Source organism: Ovis canadensis, chromosome 16 (genome assembly GCF_042477335.2).
Source record: "Ovis canadensis isolate MfBH-ARS-UI-01 breed Bighorn chromosome 16, ARS-UI_OviCan_v2, whole genome shotgun sequence".
NCBI classification, from domain to species: domain Eukaryota; kingdom Metazoa; phylum Chordata; class Mammalia; order Artiodactyla; family Bovidae; genus Ovis; species Ovis canadensis.
This window is the reverse complement of record NC_091260.1, coordinates 31,841,009-31,863,129: the sequence shown is the minus strand read 5'-3', so window position 1 is coordinate 31,863,129 and position 22,121 is coordinate 31,841,009. Positions and strand designations below refer to the sequence as shown.

The following is a 22,121-nucleotide window of genomic DNA, read 5'->3' as shown; positions in this document are numbered from 1 at the left end:
AACATAGCTATATTTGCTATGAAATTACTAACAATGTCTTACATTCTAAAAATCTATCAGTTTTCATTTATTTCCCTGCTCTCTTTCTCTTGAATGTCTTTAAGAAACTAACAAACTTTCTCATACACAAAGCCCTATGCTTTAAATACTTTAGAGCACCATACTTTTATTTTAAAATTAATAATGATAAGCTAAAATTCATGATGCTTTTCAAGCAGACTTCAAAGTATATTTAGATCAAGGTCAAGAATTCATTTAATCCAGCTCTAGCTTCCAAAGGAAATAAAGAGTTGACCAAAATGGTAATAAGGAAGTCTCCTGAGTTCCTCTCCTCCCACAGATACACTGAATATACAGCTACACATGGAGCAATTCCCTCCGAAAGAAATCCAGAAACTAGTTAACTCCTATACATCAGATGAATGAGAAAATACCCACATTAAAATAAAAAGGTAAGAAAGGCTGAAACATGTTCTCACTATAAACTCCCTTGATATAGTACCATACAATTGGGAGGAAACCCCCCAACTCCTAGCTTCTCCCTGAGGAGTGAAGGGTTTGAACCACACAACTAGTATCCTAGCTTTTAAAATACCCACCAGAGTATTTGGGGCTCCCAAAACACCCAGCTCTGAAAGCCAATGAGGTTTGCGTCCATGAGACTCACAAGACTAAGGCAAACAAAGAACAAATCCTTAACTGACACACAGTACTCATCATGGCTGTCCCCTCAGAGGTCAGTGTAGAGGGAACAGGCAAAATCTTCCATCTCCTGGTTTTTCCCCAAAGTTTATCCCATTATTTTAAAAGCTGCTGCCTGAGGGCCAGGATTCTAATTTAGTAGGCACTGGGAGCTAGCTGTAATCCTCCCCAGAAATCAGAGAAGTCAGACAACATCACTCCCCAGCTTTCCCCTCCAGCCCACTCCAAGCAACCAGTATCTCTCTAGAAAGAGCTTGTACATATGTGTGTGCCCCAGCTTGTACACATGTGTGTGCTCTAGTTTTTACACCTGCCACTTAAGAGATAGGACTTAGATTGCTGAGATCTGATAGTGAAGAGGCTTCCACTCACCAATCTGACAGAAATTGCATGTAGCAAAGAATCAATTCTTAACTGACTATCCCCCCACCCACCACCCATCTAGTGCTCAACACAAAGAGACAAGGCAAAACTGCCTATCTCCTAGTCTTTCTCTGAAAGGAGTTTATATGCATACTTTAAAATCTGTTGCTTGAAGTCCAATTTAGAAAGTATATAGTGGTTGGCTACAATCTTCTTCAGAGACAGAGGAGCTGATGGACACCTCTTGCACCTTCTCCTTTCACTTCACTCCAATAACGAAAATGAATCATCAGTGTCTTGCTGGAAGGAGTTTGTGCACATATCTGGCACATCAGCTTTTCCAATAATTACCCAAGGAATGAGCCCTTGGGTTGCCTGGCTACCAATGAATCTTTCATTCACAAGTTCCACAGGATTATAGCAAACAAAGAAAAAAAATTTAATAGACATTGGAGTTATCCTCCACCCCCACAGCTATAAACCCAGGCCCAAAACAAAAAGTTCAGTTCCGCTCGTGTCTGACTCTTTGCAACACCATGGACTAAAGAATGCCAGGCTTCCCTGTCCATCACCAGCTCCCAGAGCTTGCACAAACTCATGTCCATCAAATCGGTGATGCCACCCAACCATTTCATCCTCTGTCATCCCCGTCTCCTCCTGCCTTCAATCTTTCCCAGAATCAGGGTCTCTTCCAAGGAGTTAGTTCTTGGCATCAGGTGGCCAAAGTATTGGAGTTTCAGCTTCAGCATCAGTCCTTCCAATGAATATTGAGGACTGATTTCCTTTAGGATTGACTGGTTTGATATCCTTGCAGTCCAATGGACTCTCAAGAGTCTTCTCCAACACCACAGTTAAAAAGCAACAATTCTTCAGCACTCAGCTTTCTTCATGGTCCAACTCTCATATCCATACATGACTACTGAAAAAACCATAGCTTTGACTACATGGACCTTTGTTGGCAAAGTAATGTCACTGCTTTTTAATACAGTGTCTAGGTTTGTCAAAGTTTTTCTTCCAAGGAGCAAGTGTCTTTTAATTTCATGGCTGCAGTCACCATCTACAGTGATTTTTGAACCCAAGAAAAAATGTCTGTTACTGTTTCCATTTGTTCCCTATCTATTTGCCATGAAATGATGGGACCAGATGCCATGATCTTAGTTTTCTGAATGTTGAGTTTTAAGTCAGCTTTTTCACTCCCCTCTTTCACTTTCACCAAGAGGCTCTTTAGTTCCTCTTCACTTTCGGCCATAAGGCAGTGTCATCTGCGTATGTGAAGTTATTGATATTTCTCCCAGAAATCTTGATTCCAGCTTGTGCTTCCTCCAGCTCAGCATTTCACATGATGTACTCTTGCAAATAAGTTAAATAAGCAGGATGACAATATACAGCCTGGACATACTCCTTTCCTGACTTGGAAACAGTCTGTTATTCCATGTCCAGTTCTAACTGTTGCTTCTTGACCTGCATACAGATTTCTCAGGAGGAGGGTCAGGTGGTCTGGTATTCCCATCTCTTGAAGAATTTTCCACAGTTTGTTGTGATCCACACAGTCAAAGGATTTGGGGCAGTCGGTAAAGCAGAAGTTGATGTTTTTCCGGAATTCTCTCACTTTCTATGATCCAGTGGATGTTGGCAATTTGATCTCTGGTTCCTCTGCCTTTTCTAAATCTAACTTGAACATCTGGAAATTCTTGTTTCACGTACTGTTGAAGCCTAGCTTGGAGAATTTTGAGTATTACTTTGCTAGCATGTGAGATGAGTGCAATTGCGCAGTAGTTTGAACATTCTTTGGCATTGCCGTTCTTTGGGATTGGAATGAAAATTGACCTTTTCCAGTCCTGTGGCCACTGCTGAGTTTTCCAGATTTGCTAGCATATTAAGTGCATCACATTCACAGCATCATCTTTTAGGATTTGAAATAGCTCAACTGGAATTCCATCACCTCCACTAGCTTTCTTTCCAAAGGCCCACTTGACTTTGCACTCCAGGATGTCTGGTTCCACGTGAGGGATCACACTATCACAGTTATCTGGGTTATGTGTATTCTTGCCACCTCTTAATATCTTCTGCTTCTGTTAGGTACATACCATTTCTGTCTTTTATTGTGCCCATCTTTGCATGAAATGTTCCCTTGGTATCTCTAATTTTCTTGAAGCGATATTTAGTTTTTCCCATGCTATTGTTTCCTCTGTTTCTTTGCATTGATAATTGAGAAAAGCTTTCTTATCTCTCCTTGCTATTCTTTGGAACTCTTCATTCAGATGGATATATCTTTTCTTTCCTTATAAAGAATTAATTTCCAAGATATACAAACAGCTTATGCCACTCAATACCAGGAAAGCAAACAACCCAATCAAAAAGTAGGAAAGGGACCTGAAGAGACATTTCTCCAAAGAAGACATACAGGTGGCTAACAAGCACATGAAAAGATGCTCAACACCACTCATTATCAGAGAAATTAAAATCAAAACTACAGTGAGATGCCACCTCACACAAGTCAGAATGGCCATCAACAAAAAGGTCTACAAACAATAAATGCCAATGAGAATGTAAACTGATATAGCCATTATGTAAGACAGTATGGAGACTCCTTAAAAAGCTAGGAATAAAACCACCTTATGACTCAGAAATCCCACTACTAGGCACATACCCTGAGGAAATCAAAACTGAAAAAGACATTATGTACCCCAGTGTTCACTGCAGCACTATTTACAATAGCCAGAACATGGAGGCAACCTATATGTCCATCAACAGATGAATGGACAAAGAAGCTGTGGTACATATTTACAATGGAATACTATTAAGCCATAAAAAGGAACGCATTTGAATCTGATCTAATGAGGTGGATGAAACTAGAGCCCGTTGTATTGAGTGAAGTAAGTCAGAAAGAGACATATAAATATCATATTGACACATATATATGGAATCTGAAGAGATGGCATTGATGAATTTATTTTCAGGGCAGCAATGGAGAAACAGACATACAGAACAAACCTATGGACAAGGTGGGAAGAGAGGAGGGAGAGGGGAGATGTATGGAGAGTAACATAGAAACTTACAATACCATGTGTTAAACAGATAGCCATGGGGATTTGCTGTATGACTCAGGGAACTCAAACAGGGGCTCTGCAACAGGCTGACAGGTGGGGTGGGGAGGGAGATGGGAGGGATGTCTGGGAGAGAGGGGACATGGGTGTACATATGCCTGATTCTTATTGATGTATGACAGAAAACCACAAAATTCTGTAAAGCAATTAGCCTTCAATTAAAAATTTTTTTAAAAAACTTAATAAATACAAGAGTACTCCCATAAGACTTTGAATGGATTTTTCAACAGAAACCTTGCAGACCAGAAGTGAGTGGCATAATAAATTCAAAGTGCTGAAAAGAAAAAACTGCCAACCAAAAATACTCTATACAGCTACTGCTGCTGCTGCTAAGTCGCTTCAGTCGTGTCCGACTCTGTGCAGCCCCATAGACGGCAGCCCAACAGGCTCCCCCATCCCTGAGATTCTCCAGGCAAGAGTACTGGAGTGGGGTGCCATTGCCTTCTCCACTCTATACAGCAAAGCTGTCTTTCAGAACTGAAGAAGAGACAAAGAGTTTTCCAGACAAACAAAGATGAAGAAGTTTCTCACTACTGGACCAGCACTAAAAGAGTTGTTAAAGGGAATTCTTCAAGCTAAGCAAAGAATACTAATTAGCAACAAGAAACTATATAAAAGCATAAAATTCACTGGTACAAGTAAATATATCACTAAATTCAGAATGCTTTCATGGTATAATGGTAGTGGGTAAATAACTTATAGTTCTAGGATGAAGGTTAAAAGACAAAAGTATTAAAAACTGGACACAAAAGTATTTTTAAATGGATGAAAGATGCAAATTGTGACATAAAAGCATAAAATGTGGACAAAGAAGAGCTTTGGTTTGCATTTGAAATTATCAGCTCCAAATAGACAGTCATAAAAATAAAATTCTTTATGTAAGTCACATGTAACCACATAGCAAAAGCCCATAGAAGGTATACAAAAAAGAGAAGGGAATCTAAGAAAATCATCACTACAGAAAATCATCAAATTACAAAAACAGCAAGAGAAGAAGAAATGAACAAAAGAATTACAAAAGAACCAGAAAAAATAAACAGAAGGACAATAGAAAGTCACAGCTATCAATAATAACTTTAAGAATAAATGGATTAAATTCTCTAATCAAAAGATACATAATTCCTGAATGGATTTAAAAAACAAAACAAAATATAAGACCCACTATAAGCTGCCTTCAAAAAATTTAAGGATACATATGAACTAAAAGCAAAGGGATAGAAAAAGATATTCTATGCCAACTGAAACCAAAAGAAAACAAGGATAGCTATATTTGTTTAAAAGAAATAGACTTTAAGCCAAAGAGTGTAACAAAAGACAAAGAAGGTCATTATATAATGATAAATGCATTATTTAATTAAAAGGATATAACAACTATAAATATTTATGAAGCTAAAATACAGACACCTAAACATATAAAGTAAATATTAGCAGACCCAAATGGGAAAATAGACAGCAATTCAATAATAGCAAAAGACTTCAATACCCCACTTTCAACACTAGATAGATCATCCAGGCAGAAAATCAACACGGAAACATTGAACTTAAACCACACATAAGATCAGACAAACAGACACATACAGAGCATTTCATCCAACAGAAGTAGAGTGCATATTCTTCTTAAATACACATGGAACATTCTCCAGGATAAATAATATGTCAGGCCACAAAATAAGTTTTAATAAAATTAAGAAGACTGAAATCATACCAAATATCTTTTACTACCACAATGGTATGAAACTAGAAATCAATTATTGACTATGAAAAAGCCTTTGACTGTGTAGATCACAATAAACTGTGGAAAATTCTGAAAGGGATGGGCATACCAGACCACCTGACCTGCCTCTTGAGAAACCTGTATGCAAGTCAGGAAGCAACAGTTAGAACTGGACATGGAACAACAGACTGGTTCCAAATAGGAAAAGGAGTACGTCAAGGCTGTATATTGTCACCCTGCTTATTTAACTTATATGCAGAGTACATCATGAGAAATGCTGGACTGGAAGAAACACAAGCTGGAATCAAGATTGCCGGGAGAAATAACAATAACCTCAGATATGCAGATGACACCACCCTTATGGCAGAAAGTGAAGAGGAACTAAAAAGCCTCTTGATGAAAGTGAAAGTGGAGAGTGAAAAAGTTGGCTTAAAGCTCAACATTCAGAAAACGAAGATCATGGCATCTGGTCCCATCACTTCATGGGAAATAGATGGGGAAACAGTGGAAACAGTGTCAGACTTTATTTTTTTGGGCTCCAAAATCACTGCAGATGGTGACTGCAGCCATGAAATTAAAAGACGCTTACTCCTTGGAGGAAAAGTTATGAGCAACCTAGATAGTATATTCAAAAGCAGAGACATTACTTTGCCAACAAAGGTCCATCTAGTCAAGGCTATGGTTTTTCCTGTGGTCATGTATGGATGTGAGAGTTGGACTGTGAAGAAAGCTGAGTGCTGAAGAATTGATGCATTTGAACTGTGGTGTTGGAGAAGACTCTTGAGAGTCCCTTGGACTGCAAGGAGATCCAAGCAGTCCATTCTGAAGGAGATCAGCCCTGGGATTTCTTTGGAGGGAATGATGCTGAAGCTGAAACTACAGTACTTTGGCCACCTCATGCGAAGAGTTGACTCATTGGAAAAGACTCTGATGCTGGGAGGGATTGGGGGCCGGAGGAAAAGGGGACGACAGAGGATGAGATGGCTGGATGGCATCACGGACTCGATGGACGAGAGTCTGAGTGAACTCCCGGAGTTGGTGATGGACAGGGAGGCCTGGCGGGCTGCGATTCATGGGGTTGCAAAGAGTCAGACACGACTGAGCGGCTGAACTGAACTGAGAAATCAATTACAAGAAGAAAACTGGAAAATTCACAGTAGAGATTAAACAGCATGATCATGAAGAACCACCAATGTATCAAAGAAAAAGTCAAAAGATCAAAATGCATCTTTAAACAAATGAAAATGTAAATGCCAACATACCAAAACATTGGGGATGCAGCAATAACTCTCCAAGAGGGAGAGTTATAAATGATTATAATTAGGGAGAATAAACAGCTCAAATAAGCAACCTAACTTTACATTTAAAGGAACTGGGAAAAATAACAAAATAAGCCCAAAGATAGCTGCTGCTGCTAAGTCGCTTCAGTCGTGTCCAACTCTGTGCGACCCCATAGACAGAAGCCCACCACTCCTCTGCCCCTGGGATTCTCCAGGCAAGAACACTGGAGTGGGTTGCCATTTCCTTGTCCAATGCATGAAAGTGAAAAGTGAAAGTGAAGTCGCTCAGTCGTGTCTGACTCTTCGCAACCCCATGGACTGTAGCCTACCAGGCTCCTCCATCCATGGGATTTTCCAGGCAAGACTACTGGAGTGGGGGGCCATTGCCTTCTCCAGCAGAAGGAAGGAAATAACAAAGATCAGGCCAGAAATACATAGACACTAAACGACAACAGAGAAGATCAATAAAACTAAGAGCTAATTCTTTGAAAAGATAAGCAAAATTGACAAGCCTTTAGCAAGACTCTCTAAAAAAAGAAAGAGAACTCAAACAAATAAAATCAGAAACTAAAGAGAGTATAGTGTATTGATACTGCAGAAATACAACAGATTATAAAAGACTACTATGAATAATTAAATGCTAGCAAAATTGGACAACTTATAAGTGAAAGTGAAGTCGCTCAGTCGTGTCTGACTCTTTGCCACCCCGTGGACTGTAGCCCACCAAGCTCCTCTGTCCATGGGATTCTCCAGGCAAGAATACTGGAGTGGGTTGCCATTTATACAATCTATCGAGACTGAATCATGGGAGACAGGTTCAGGATTAGGGGGACACATGTACACCTGTGGCCAATTCACGCTGCTATATGGCAAAAACCATCATATTATTATAAAGAAATTATCTTCCAATTAAAATAAATTAATTTTTAAAAAAGACTGAATCGTGATGAATGGAAAATCAGAACAGATTGATTTCTTGTAAGGAGATTGAATCAGTAATATTTAAAACCTCACAACAAACAAAAGTCCAAGACCAGATGGCTTCACTGGTGAATTCCATCAAACATTTAAGGAAGTACTAGTATCAACCCTTCTCAAACTCTTCTGAAAAATAGAAAGGAACACTTTCAAACTCAATCTACCTGGCCAACATAACTCTGATACGAAAGCCAGACAAGGATATTATAAGGAAAAAAATTAAAGTTCAAGACCATTGAGGAATATAGACGCAAAAAAAAATCCACAACAAAATACTAATTAGAGTATCATCAAATTTAACAATATATTAAAAGTATCATACACTATGATCAAGTAGGAAATATTTCAGTAATGTAAGAAAATGGCTCAACATCTACAAGTCAACGTAAGAAATAATATGATCATCTCAACAGTTGCAAAAAAGCATTTGACAAAATTTAACAGCTTTACATAATAAATAACCTCAACAAACTGCATATAGGTGAAACGTGCCTCAACATAATGATATATATGACAAGCCCACAATTAATATTATACTTAATGGTGAAACACTAAAGCTTTTTCTATAAGATCAGGACCAAGACAAGGATGCCCACCCAAAAAAAAAAAAGGATGCCCACCCTTACTGCTTTTATTCCACATGGTGCCAGAAGTCAAGAAAAAGAAATAAAAGGAAATCAAATCAGAAAGAAAGAAGCAAAATTGTCCTTGTTTAAAGAAACATGATATTATATATAGAAAATCCATAAAGACTCCACCAAAAAACAAACCATTACAATTAATAAGTAATTTTAATAAAATTGTGGATACAAAATCAACATACAAAAATCAGTTGTATTTCTAAACATCAACTGTCAGAAAGATGAATTAAGAAAACAATCCCACTTATAATATCATTAAAAAGGAATAAAATACTTAGGAATAAATGTACCAAAGGGAGCGAAAGAGTTGTACACTGAAAACTAAGACATTGACAGAAGATAGTAAAGAGGACACAAATAAATAGAAAGACATTCTATGTTCACAGATTAGGAGAATTAATATTGTTTAAATGTCTGCATTAATCAAAGCATCTATCTACAGATTTAGTAAAATCCCTATCAAAATTCCTATCAAAATTTTCACAGAAAATACTAAAATTGAGTTTTAAAATGTATCTGAAACCATAAAGACCCTGAATAGCCTCAGAAAGAAGAACAAAACTGGAAGCATCATAATTCCTGATTTCAAACTATATTACAAAGTTATGGAAATCAAAGCTGTATGATACTGGTGTAAAAACAGACATCTAGACCAATGGAACAGAGTTGCAAGCCAGAAATAAACTCATACATATAAAGTCAATTAATTTTCACCAGGGAGTCAAAAATATACAAAGGTCAAAATACAGTTTTTTCATAAAGGTCATTGAGAAAACTGTACAGCCGCATGCAGAAGAATGAAACTAGACTCTTACATTACACAGTACACAATATCTTACACAAAAATCAACTCAAAATGGACTAAAGACCTAAACATGAGACCTGAAACCATAAAACACCTGAAACAAAATATGAGAGGTAAGTCCCTGATACTGATCCTAGTGATGACTTTTTAAATTTGATATCAAAAGCATAGGCATCAAAGTAAAAAATAATAATAAGTATGTAAAAGTCTTCTGCACAGCAAAGGAAATCATCAACAAAAGGAAAAGGCAGCCTATGAAAAGGGAGAAAGTGTTTGCAAACAACATATCCAATAAAGGGTTACTATCCAAAATATACAAGGAACTCATACAACTCAACAGCAAAAAAAGCAAATAACCTAAATTAAAAATGAGGAAAGGAGGGACTTCTCTGGCAGTTCAGTGGTTAAGACTCCACACTTCCAATATAAGGGGAAATAGGTTCAATCCCTGCTCAGGGAACTAAGATTCCACATGTCATGGGCAGCACAGCCAAAAAAAAAAAAAAACCCAAAGGCCTAAATAAACATCTTTCAAAAGAAGACTTACAAATGGCCAATGTGTACATGAAAAGATTTCAGCATCACTTGTCATCAGGCTAATGTAAATTAAACCAAAATGAGATATAATTTCACATATGTTAGAATGTCTATTATCAAAAAGACAAGAAATAATGTGGACAAGAATGTGGAGGGGAGGGAACACTTGTAACACTGTTGGTAGGAATGTAAAATGATATATCCACTTTTTGAAGATTCCTCAAAAAATCAAAATAGAACTATTTTTTGATCCAGCAATCCCACTTCTGAGTAAATACCTGAAGGAAATGAAATTAGTGTCTCAAAGAAATACCTATACTCATGCCAGCATTATTTGCAATAGTATAAAAACAACCCAAGTACCTGTCAGCAGATATGTGGACAAAGAAAATGTGGTAATAATAATAAAATATTACTTAGCCTTAAGACAAGAAGGAAACCTTATCATTTGCAACAACATGGATCAACTTGGAGAATACCATGCTAAGTAAAATAAGCCAGACAGAGAAAGACAAATATTGTATGGTGTCATTTATAATGGAACATTTTTTTAAGTTGAACTCATAGAAACAAAGTATAAAGTTGGTGGCTATGGGGGGGAAATAGGAAGGGGCTGGTAAAAGAGTATAAACTCAAAGTTATAAGATGAATAGGTTCTGAGGATTTAGTATTTAACATGATGACTATAGTTGACAACACTGTATTGTATAATTACAGTTTGCTAAGAGGATAGAACTTAAACATTGTCATCAAAAAATAGAAAAGGAAGAAAAGAGGTAAAGATGTGAAGTGACAGATGTACCAATTAATATTCAATGGAGAAGAACCCCTTCATAATGTATATCAAATCATCACATTGTAAACTCTAAATATCTGATACTTCACTTATCAATTATACCTAAAAAAAAAAAAAAAAAAGCTAGGGGAGAAAAGGAAATTGGAAAATACCCATCCATTCCAAGTCCTTCTGTACTGAAGTCTGTTTGCTTACTGCCTAAGCTACTTGCTTAGGTGGTAACTAATATTCATACGTGTTTAGGAGCAATAAGAGTCTTCCCAGGCCACCAGGACGTCATTTAGCTCACCGAAGCATACTAAACACTACCCACAGAACTCACACTGTTTCTAGAAGTACCAAATTAGATTCAACAAGGTAACAGGCTAAATGATGGGGAAAATCCAGCATGGGTTTTAAAAGCGCAGATATTTCACACCTTTCCCCCAGGAATCTCTGCTAATTATCACTTTACCTAAAAGAAGCAGGCAACTGGAAGAATAATATCATGATCATTGTGCAAAGAATATGCTATAATATAGTAAAGAAAGAGGGACAGGGAAGAGAGAGAGAAAAAGTCAGGTTTAGAGACAGGGGTCTTGATTCATATTCTAATTTAACCACTCTAGTATGTGTGACCTCAACACAATAGCTTCACCTCTCTGCTTAATCTGGTTTTTGCAATGGCTGAACATATGTGAACCCATCTTAAACTGTAGTTTGGCCCATTGGAGATGCTCAGTAAACATTGGTTGAGTACAAGTTTTGGAATCAGACAAATGAGACTCAAGTCCCAATTCTAATGTTTAGTAACTGTCTGGTGTTGGCAGATCACTTAACCTGTCTACGTTTCTTCACCTATAAGCCTTTTAGGCTTAATGTGAGAATGAAATAGGTAGTGTATAAGATGTTTGGCATAATGCCTTTCATAAAGCATTTAGTAAAGGATATTATTATTATTTTACACTGAATCCAAACAATAAGGAAAGCTAAGCAGTCAGTTTGTGATGTCACTGAAAACTGATGGTGGATAGACTCCCTAATTCTGTTCCCCAAATTTTTCTGACTTTTGTTAAGAAACTGCTGGAAGCCTTTCCCACTGTGACTTGCATGTAGATCTTGAATATACTTAATACATTTGGGGTTTTATGTTAATTTATACTTATATTAATACCTTTTCTTTTAGCATAAATTCAGAGAGAATATGTAAACTGAGAATATTCTTCATATCTTTAGTATCCATTATGGAAATCCAGTTACCTCTGCTTCCAGGATAGAAATCTTAGAGCATTTCTTTCCAGCTCATAAAAAAAAAACTTTTGTTTCCTTACCAACCCTGTTATAGATATTTTATGCTCAGGAGGCATGGGAGCTATGATAAATTTACATTTCTACTTTGCCATTTCTACTTCTTCCGAATGAAGACTGCCCTTGCTGTGAGGATAAAAGCCATAAACTAGTCTCATCAAGAAGCTACTTCTTCTGTGATCGACATCAGGCAACTGTGAGAGCACACAGGCACTATCCAAGAATGAAATGAAATGGCCCTCACTAACTACTAGGATATTTCACACCTGTTCCATATAAGATATTAGTGCTCCTTTCACCCTATAAATGTAACAAATTTTAAAAGGCCTTCAGGTATCACTTGATTTGTTCCAATACACCAGACAATTCACACTAAAATCATTTTAATGCAATCATTATAGGAAAGTTACTAAACAAAGCTTTAGCCATATTGCACATCAGAGAATTCACACTTGAAAAAAAATAATAAGAATGAAACAAGGAAAAGGAGTATAATTAGGACACAAAAAATGAGAAAGAAGCTGAGAAAAGTGTTTAGAAATGCCTTTTCTGTCAACCTTATGTAAAACAACACCACCCCTTACCCACAGCATCTAAACCCTTTCTCTGTTTTATTCTCCTTCATGGTATTACTCTGCCTGACATTTGTAATTTTTTAGCTAATTTATTTATAGTATCAGTTCAATTCAGTTCAGTCACTCAGTCATGTCCAACTCTTTGCGATCCCATGGACTGTAGCACGCCAGGCTTCCCTGTCCATTATCAACTCCTGGAGCTTGCTCAAACTCATGTCTATTGAGTCAGTGATGCCATCCAACCATCTCATCTTCTGTCGTCCTCTTCCCTTCCTGTCTTCAATCTTGCCCAGCATTACAGTCTTTTCCAGTGAGTTCTTTCCATCAGGTAGCCAAAGTATTGGAGTTTCAGCTTCAGCATCAGTCCTTCCAATGAATATTCAGGACTGACTTCCTTTAGGATGGACTGGTTGGATCTCCTTGCTGTCCAAGGGACTCTTAAGAGTCTTCCCCAACACCACAGTTCAAAAGTATCAGTTCTTCAGTGCTCAGCTTTCTTTATAGTCCAACTCTGACATCCATACATGACTACTGGAAAAATCATAGCTTTATTTATAGTATGCTGTCCCCTTAAGAATGCAAACTCCACAAGGGCAAGATTTCATGCCTATTTTGTTCATTGACTGTACCTCCCTCAGTGCCTAGGACAGAATCTGACATAGAGTGTGCATTCAACAAATATGTGTGTGGAAGGAATAGGGACCATTAGCTGAGTAACCTGAGTTGGCCTTCACAAGACTGAAAATTGAGACTTCTAGTCAGTTCCCAGAGAGACGTTAGGAAAAACAGGAAAAGCTTCCTTTTGATAATTACCACTTTCTCACAGTTTCAGAGGTTCAAAAGTAGGTAATGGTGCAAAAAGGGAAATGACATGTCAGGAAAGATGCTTGATTGTACCCATGATAAAACAACTAAAAGAGCCATGAGGCAGTATATTTTTCCTATCAGAGTAGCACTCAGTGTTGTTGGGCAGGGGGCGGGGGGGTGGGGTGGGGAGCGGGAGGTGCGGATGGGAGAAGCAGTAACACTGGACACTGTTATTAAGGGAGATTGGTGCAACTTTTATGGCAAAAAATTGCTTTCATCTAATAATTCTATTCTTAAGACTTTGTCCTGCAGATATACTTGCACATGTGTGCACTGTGGGAAACAGGGAAACATCTTTAAAAACCTAAATGTCCACTAGGAGGGAACTAGCTGTATGATACAACATATAAGCAAGAGAACACCATACAGTCTTTAAAAAAAATAAGATAGCCCAATATATTCCACCTGCCAGACATGTTTTTGAATTTGCAGGCTGCTTATGGCAGAAAGTGAAGAGGAACTAAAAAAGCCTCTTGATGAAAGTGAAAGTGGAGAGTGAAAAAGTTGGCTTAAAGCTCAACATTCAGAAAACGAAGATCATGGCATCTGGTCCCATCACTTCATGGGAAATAGACGGGGAAACAGTGTCAGACTTCATTTTTGGGGGCTCCAAAATCACTGCAGATGGTGATTGCAGCCATGAAATTAAAAGACGCTTACTCCTTGGAGGAAAAGTTATGACCAACTTAGATAGTATATTCAAAAGCAGAGACATTACTTTGCTGGCTAAGGTCCATCTAGTCAAGGCTATGTTTTTTCCTGTGGTCATGTATGGATGTGAGAGCTGGACTGTGAAGAAGGCTGAGCGCCGAAGAATTGATGCTTTTGAACTGTGGTGTTGGAGAAGACTGTTGAGAGTCCCTTGGACTGCAAGGAGATCCAACCAGTCCATTCTTTTTTTTTTTTTTTAAAAGTTTATTTATTTATTTTTTTTATTTTTAGTTTTTTATTTTTTAAATTTTAAAATCTTTAATTCTTACATGCATTCTCAAACATGAACCCCCCTCCCACCTCCCTCCCCATAACATCTTTCTGGGTCATCCCCATGCACCAGCCCCAAGCATGCTGCATCATTCTGAAGGAGCTCAGCCCTGGGATTTCCTTGGAGGGAATGATGCTGAAGCTGAAATTACAGTACTTTGGGCACCTCATGCAAAGAGTTGACTCATTGGAAAAGACTCTGATGCTGGAGGGATTGGGGGCAGGAGGAGAAGGGGATGACCGAGGATGAGATGGCTGGATGGCATCACTGACTCAATGGACGTGAGTCTGAGTGAACTCCGGGAGTTGGTGATGGACAGGGAGGCCTGGTGTGCTGTGATTCATGGGGTCGCAAAGAGTCGGACACAACTGAGCGACTGAACTGAACTGAACTATAGTAGTTTAACTAGGGAACACTGTTTTTACTCAAGTAGCAAAGCTTTTGTAACTGTGAAACTATCTGGTGATGCAGTGAGAAAGAATTCGCATGCCAGTGCAGAAGACGCAGGAGACACGGGTTTCATCCCTGGGTCAGAAAGATCCCCTGGAGTAGAAAATGGCAACCCACTCCAGTATTCTTGCCTGAGAAATCCCATGGACAGAGGAGCCTGGCAGGCTACAGTCCATGGGATCACAAAGAGTCAGGGCATGACTGAGTATGCTCACAGCACAGCCAGAGGCATCTCAGAAAACTAACACAAATTGACTGCAGATGGTGGACATGAACTCAACTTCATTTCCAGTAATTTTAAATATAGTGTGTTTTATTCATTCCAGATCCATTCCAAGATACTTGTCCATGAAGGCTTCTTCCTGGGCCTCTTGGGCATACTGCATGACCAGCAACCCCAGAGCCTTAGTCTCAGGAAGCAGTAAAGGAACCAATCATCCTACCCCCAATGGCATCAGACTTTTACAGTGAGTCAGGAAAAGTGGTATCTAAGGATGTAGGGATTGATCATGAAATCTTATGAAGCCCACCAGCTAAATGTGGAAAAGGATGCCCACACCATCCACTCAGCTGTTTGAGTCAGAAACCTAAGGGTCATACCAGATTGTTCTTTCTCTCCCCCTACAACAGGTCATCAACAAAACCTATTAAACTGATAGAAAACAGATACTACATTTGATCTTAGCCAAAAGGACAAGAAGCAAGAAACCGGCAACTGGAGACATATGGAATTTGTTGGAACATTAAAAAGTGATTCAGAATGACTAAATATCCCAGACAAGCAGAGAAATACCTCATATGATCCCCCACTGAATGCCTTATTTCAAAGAGACCCAAGGATCTTACAAGTTATTCTGCTCATACACAGCCCCTGCTCCAGACTCATTTTGCTTCCTGCCTATATGGGCACAGATGGATTTAAGAGACTGTGCCTGTGACCCAAGTCTGGGTGTGGGAAGGAGGGGGATACCTCTAGCAATTGGGTGTCTCTACTTGTAGCCCCATCACCACTCCTACTGCTATCTTCATAACCTCATAAAATAAAAACAAAACATGTCAACCTTAAATAAATAAATAAAAGCAAAAAGAAATCTTGTCTACTCTAGTTTCAAAATAAATCTCCACTCCCTTCCTCCATTACCTACATATGAGATGCCAGGGCTCCCTAATTATTCTCTTTCTTTTCATTCACTTTCCCACTGCTTTGTACCCAAAATTTCTCTGACTTGTACTCAAGAATCCACTAGTAACACAAGAGCAATAATAAAATACAGACTAAGTACAATGGTTTAAAAAAAAACAGAGAGAGAGGATAATCAGCTCTGCCTAAGGAGATCAGGGAAGGTTTCACAGAGCAGAAGATCCTTTGATCATTTCTTGGAGGACAAACAGCAATTTTCCACATGGATGACGTGCGTAGGGGAGAGCACTTCGGCAGAAAGAATAGCATGTTCAAAGGCACTGAGGCGTGAATCAGCAAACTGTTAGTAAATTCCAAGTAGTTCAGGATGAGAGGGGAGCTGGAAGGATGAAGGACGCAGGTAAGAAAGGTAAGTAAAGTTCACCCATGGAGAGCCTGCTCCTGAAAGGCCATTTTGAGGAATCTGAGCTCCTTCATGGAGCACAGTGGTTTTCAATGCTTTGGGGTCATAAATCTTTAAAATCTAGTGAAACCATGAGCCATATTCTCCAGAAAAAGAGGGACAAAAAGCGCATTCACCAAAATAATGTATACAGTGTCCACAAACACTCTGAAGCCCAGAAACAGCTTAGAATTTAGGCTTAAAATCCTGGCATAGGCAATGTACCCATTTTCAGTTTGTTTGTTTGTTTGATTTTAATGGTTGGAAGTATATATAACAATAGGCTTCCCAGGTGGTGCTAATGGTAAAGAACCCATCTGTCAATGCAGGAGACATAAGAGACACAGATTCAATCCCTGGGTCAGAAAGATCCCCTGGAGAAGGAAATGGCAGCCCACTCCAGTGTACTTGCTTGGAGAATCCCATGGACAGAGAAGCCTGGTGGGCTACAGCCCATAGCGTTGTAAAGAGTGAAACATGACTGAGGTAACTTAGCACAGCACGGCACATATACAACAATCAGGAGAGTAACAGTATACAATTTATGGTTTAGACCAATAGCCAGTTCTCTTGTGAACAGGTTATCAGCAAGTGAGATAAACGGTGGAGATGCAATAAGACACAATGGCAACCATCTGGTTAGGAGATGATGAGAGAAATAGCCAAGAAATTTTTGGAAAGATGAGTGATTCAAGCTATCAAATATTTAAATGCATTACAGCAGTCAAGATAACATGATGACCAAATAAGAGGTAGAGAAATCAATGAAAAATATAGAAAATCTAAAAACAGAATTTTGTATTTTTTTCAAGGTAAAACTTGAAAAGGATACATTATTCAGTAAATCATTGTCAGGACAAGTGGAAAATTTTCTGGGAAAGATATAAACTTAAATCCCCACATTGCTATACAACAAAATAAATTCCAGATGGATCATGATCTAAATATGAAATAAAGAAACCAAGAAAATGTAAGAAAAGTGTACATAATTCTGAGGTGGGGAAGTCCTTTCCAAACACAACAGAAAGTCCTTTCTAAACACAAAGGCAGAAACTTTAAAAGGAAAACAGGCAAAGATTCAACTACATGCACAAAATTTTCTCATGTAAAAACTTACCAAGGGAAAAAAGTCAAAAGATGACTAACAAAATGGGGAAAATATTTACATTATAGAAGACTCATAGCCAAATGAATATTATTTGTGCTATATAAAGAATTTCAATAAAATTAATTGAAAAATAAGCATCCCAAAAGAAAGAAAAGCAAAGATACTAATGGGCAATTTATAAAGGAAAAAAAATGTCTAACTTCATTAGTATTTTAAGAAATGCAATAAAACCACAGTGAGGTACCATTTCCCTTATATCAGATTGGCAAGGTTTTTATTTAAAAACAATACAGTTTAAGATACTGGAAAATATGCCTTCTCATGCACCACTGGTAGGAAAATAAATAGAAGGAGGAAAAAACCTTCTGGATGGCAATTTGACAAAAAGAGTCAAACCTTTATAAGCAAATAGACTATTTAGTCTACCAGCTCTACTTCTAGAAATATATCCTAACAAAATATTTTGTTTTAGTGACAAGGAAATACATACCAATTTTTAACTGTAGCAAATAATTTAAATTTGATTGGATAGGTGGATGCCATCTAACTAACTATAAAACTATTAAAAAAGTATGTTGTAGAAAAATATTTAGAGGAGCAAACTGATGTGCACATCAGTTTGTTAAGTGGAAAAATAAAAACAAAAGCAAGTTATAAAACCGTATTATCACATGGAGGCCTCCCTGCTACCACTCCGTGCTACCATCCATAAACAAGAGAACACAGGTTGGTTGAGATATTAATTTGAAGTAGATTGATATAACAGATGGTAGCTAATAGCACTAGCAGTCGTGGTAGAAATAACAATAGAAACAAAACACAATCTTAAGCCAATGACAGCCTTGCCTCACAGTTAACATGTCAGTAACAGAATTCAGGTTTCTAGAATTCCTTCACTGGTCTGCCGTAATTCCGCTGGTGTAGAACAACTGGACCTTATGTTATGTCGCCTCATACTGGTCGCTTCATCCTAATCCTGCCCTTCTCCCTGCCAAATTTTGGCCCAGAAATTTAAAAAGCAAGAATACAGAGAGGAAAACTTCATGCAATTGGACATGGAAGCTATGAAGGGACAGAAAAAGAGGTTTGGGGTTGCTGCTGCATTCCCTGGAGGCCTCAGTGGCTTCTCTAGTAGTGGTGCTGACTGACACGCGTTGGAAAGCATTGCCCTAGACTGATGGGCCGACAGCTCTGCGGTGATGGTCCTGGTGTAACTTAAACAAGAGTGTTTAGATACCATCCTGTGACCTCCGGCTCATGAACACATGCCGATTTCTAAATATCCCAGCTGGTATGGATCAGGGCAAGTATCATGTTTTCATCCATTTCCAATATGTTTTTACTTCAAAAGGTCCACATGGGGCCTCTGAAAATTTACAAATATCGTATAGATCAGTTTCACCACATATTAAAACCATATCATACACTTTAGAACAGCATCTCAACCAACCTATACTTCATTTTGATAATATGCTAGCATGAAACTTACAACTAGTAATATATAAGCCTAATTTGCAATGGAAGAAAAAACATGTTTCTCTTCAGGTCACATGTGCAAACTTATCTTTATGGTTGCTAATTCTTTGCTTCTGACTCCCTTCCTATCAAATATATAGACAACAGGTTCCTCAGAGGACCTTATTCAGTACTGAAAGCAGTTGAATGTGAGGCAGAAAAAAGGAGTAACTTTTGAAACTGGGGAAAAAAGAAAGAAAGGAAACTAACACTCACATAAATGAGTGGATGTTTAACATAGGAAGTTATCTCAAAGGTCAGAGATTGGCAGAGGAAATATGCTATTTACCAATGGCAGGAAAGGCAAAAGTCCCAAAGACACAAAAAATTCACTCTAAATATTTGCCACTCAGTTTTCTTTAAGACCAGGGTGCATTAGCAGGGGAGAGGTGTGTACACAGTGAGGACACCAAGTTACAGGGTCCAGTTCTTTAAGCAGCAGTTAACCACCAGTCCTAATCAGTTTCAGCAGAATTATTATTACTACTACCTTAGAGTGGTAATCTCGGAGAATATCTGTGTTACTATCAGTTGTTCTTAGCTCCTCATACTTTTTAAAATTCATTTTATTTATAGTTTATTCTGGCTCAATTATCTCAGTTGATTTATCTCATAATTGTGCTTATTATCATTTGCTTGTAATCTCACTCCTAAAACTTGCTTGAACCTATTTTGTTGACATTCACAGTCATTCCACATAGCAGAAAATAATAAATTATGTTAAAAGAAAATGCAATTATTATTCAATCTAGACAGTTTGCATTGATGAAAAAGGCATCTTCCTCATAAACTAAATGTTATGTGAGCTGCTTTATATTTGAAAATTCCAGGAGTGATTATTTAAAAGCAAAACCATCCATTTACCAGAGTAACTCAGAACAAACCCGTGGTGTTATAAGACCTGACAGTATTTCTTGGAACAGAATGTTATTAGCTCATAAATTTAAGGCAGGCACACAGATGCCTGCCCCACACATAACATAAAACATTTTGCTTGAAAAAAAACCTTCGGTCATATTTTGACCATAAACACTACATACTTTGATAATCACACCAGTGGGATGTTAGGTTGTAAAAGGTTTTCCATTTCTCACACATTCAGCTAAAAAGATGTACTGTTTCATTCTGAAGACGCTCACTTGGTTTCCCCCACACTACATCCACAAACCCACGCTTCACTCCTGAAATTTCTTTTCTGACTTACCTTGGGCATACAAATCTGGAACGGGAGCGATGCTGCAAGTAGAGCCAGCATCAGAACGTGGCCAAGGGAAATGAAATCTCAGTTCCTACCAACAACACAAGTCTCTGACATTTGATAGCAGGGGAGAAAAAAGAGAGCTAACATCCCATCTAATCTCAGTGCTTTCGTAGCAGATATTTTAATGAAAACAATTCAAGCTCCTGACGCAACACAGAGTAGACTTTGTATAATGTTCAGCGTATAATGCCTCCAAAGGTATCTGATATTTATTTATGAGCCCAGTATATTAAGCCTGAAATGAAAAAGCTTCTAGAATTTCCAAAAGCCTACATAAAATTGCCTGAATAGGCATGAGTAAATAAGTAGGAAAAAAAATTTGTAATCCTACTTAGGTTTTTCTGGTTCTTATCTGCCGTCCCCTCCCCATCCCCACACAGTGGGTCATGAAAACATGATTTTAAAGATTTTTAACACAGACATCATTAGTTTGATTGTTAAAATCCCCCTGAAGCCCATTTTTAAAGATTACCTGAAAAATCTTAGTAGATTTTTGTAAAATGTCCCAGGTTCAAAGAAGCAGAGGGTAAGGGCAAAGACCCTTTGAGATTATGAGCTGGCAAGTGAGGAGGCTTCAGGAAGTGTTCTGAAGGAAACAAATCCCTCACAAATGAAGCTGAAAAGCAAGAAGTCATTATTCTCCCTAATCATAACAAAAGAAACTAAAGCAAGTTCCTGTTTAAATGGAAATAAACCATCACAAGCTCACATAATCATTATTTTATTAAGTCACCTTTCATGAGAAAGAGAGACAAATAAAACATAAACAAGCTGGCTCAGAGACTTATTTTTAGAAACATCTATCAGGATATGATCGGTGAGATTTAACCTAAAATTCAGCCTCATATTTATGAAAGGGATTCTCATGTTGTGATTCATATTCAGATGATAACATTTGAATATATTTTATCATTTTCTAATTATTTCAAAAGTGGTTTTGCTCCAATTTAAGTTCTAATCCCAAGTTAATTATAATATATAACTATTTAATTAATCTATCCCCAACCTATTTTGGACAAACTGAAATCATAACAAAATGAAGAATGTGGGTTATTTATTTTACTTGAGGAGAGAGGGGCAGGGAGACTGAGTTATTTAAAATGGTAGTTTTAATATGCATCAGTTCTTTGTAGAGCAGTTAGATGAAAACACAAAGTTAGGGACTAAAAAATCTATCTATAATTTACTTTATACCAGAATAAATTTGGGGGGAATCACAAATTCAACTCAACCAAATGTTAATGGCATTAGTATGCTTTCTGTATCTTTCACAATACAAAATTACAAGGTTTACTGACCTAGTCAAATTGAGCTGGATAAAGGTAATTAGCCATATAAATGGTGATATCTATTTTTACGTTGGAGAAAATAAGATACCATTGACTTGACCGCAAATATATAAATGCTGTCCTATGTCTTTATATGGATTTACTGAAATAAGACGTTCACCCAGTAATCAACCCTAAGTTTCTTGTGAAGGCACCAGACCATTACTAGCTCCAACCTATAAATGAAAAAGTGAATGTAGATTATAGAAACAAGCTGTCCAATATAAAGGATGAGGTTAAGA

At 37.8% G+C, this 22,121-nt stretch overlaps 1 protein-coding gene and 1 pseudogene across 2 annotated transcripts in view; both read right to left on the bottom strand.

Annotated features, from left to right (window-relative positions):
• The window catches only part of PDE4D (phosphodiesterase 4D), a 1,583,646-nt gene that overhangs the window by 1,521,852 nt on the left and 39,673 nt on the right, over window positions 1-22,121 (bottom strand). The window lies entirely within an intron of this gene.
• Window positions 15,629-15,789, bottom strand: LOC138422049 (U2 spliceosomal RNA; annotated as a pseudogene).